At 63.3% G+C, this 1,183-nt stretch overlaps 1 non-coding gene across 1 annotated transcript in view; it reads right to left on the reverse strand.

Moving 5' to 3' along the window:
* The window catches only part of LOC124772242, a 1,909-nt gene extending 1,635 nt beyond the window's left edge, over positions 1-274 (reverse strand). Inside the window, exon 1 of the ribosomal RNA XR_007013904.1 lies at positions 1-274. This exon is cut by the window's left edge and continues 1,635 nt beyond it. This is a non-coding gene — a ribosomal RNA (small subunit ribosomal RNA).
* Positions 275-1,183: the final 909 nt, after the last annotated feature.

Here is a 1,183-nt window from a genome sequence, read left to right on the forward strand (position 1 = left end):
AAGTTATTCAGAGTCACCAAGGCAAACGGACCGGACGAGCCGACCGATTGGTTTTGATCTAATAAAAGCGTCCCTTCCATCTCTGGTCGGGACTCTGTTTGCATGTATTAGCTCTAGAATTACCACAGTTATCCAAGTAACGTGGGTACGATCTAAGGAACCATAACTGATTTAATGAGCCATTCGCGGTTTCACCTTAATGCGGCTTGTACTGAGACATGCATGGCTTAATCTTTGAGACAAGCATATGACTACTGGCAGGATCAACCAGGGAGCTGCGTCAACTAGAGCTGAGCAGCCGGGCGCCCGGGAGTGTGTCCCGGGGGCCCGCGCGAACACGCAAGCGTCCGCTCAATCATTCTGCAAACAGGAGGAGGCTGAGCTCCCCTGCACAATACACCTCGAAACCCTCTCAGGTCCCGGCGGCGCGCAGCGCCGTCCCAAGTACTTGGTCGGGTTCGAGAGAGGCGCAATCGCCCGGAGTTAGGCGAGTAGACGCTTTCGGTGCGACCACCCGTGCTCCCAACTGAGCTTGCCGCTGCCGACAGAGGCCCGGGAGCGTGCTGTCGTGGCATTGCCGGCGGGAGACAACACGCGCCACCTACGGTGACCGGCAGCTCCAACGCCAGCGCCACAGAAGGACAAAAGCCCCACTTGGGTGCCGAAGCGAACTCTCCCAGCACAGCGCACGCGCCAACACATCCGCACAGCTGCGATACAAACCACCAGCGAGAACCGCTGGGGCGACCGAGCAGCAGACGGCGTCGCGGCGCCGAGCGCCGGGCGGCGGCGCATCCTCAACGCACACAGTCCTCAATCGGACCAGCACACTGAAGATGTCCACCGCGCTTCGCACCGGGCCCGCGAGGACCTACTTTGGCCGCACGGCGCCGCGCGCAGGGTGCGCCGGCGCGCAGCTGCGACGCCTGCCGCGTCCGTCGGCCGGCGCGCCTGCCACTGGCCGCCCCCACCAGCCGGCTGTAGCGCGTGCGCCCACGCACCGCGCGGCCAGCACGCCGGGAGGCGCCCCCTCACCGGCCGGGGACGGTCCCACCCAGCCACCGCCGCGTATCGCTTCACACCCAGATGCCGTTCAGTTTCGTCGGCATGGTGGGTATCGCTGGAACAACCGGTTAGTACCTCAACCTATCGTCGCCATCACCGATTCACCCCTAGCGAGAAC

Source organism: Schistocerca piceifrons, unplaced genomic scaffold, assembly GCF_021461385.2.
Source record: "Schistocerca piceifrons isolate TAMUIC-IGC-003096 unplaced genomic scaffold, iqSchPice1.1 HiC_scaffold_936, whole genome shotgun sequence".
NCBI lineage: Eukaryota > Metazoa > Arthropoda > Insecta > Orthoptera > Acrididae > Schistocerca > Schistocerca piceifrons.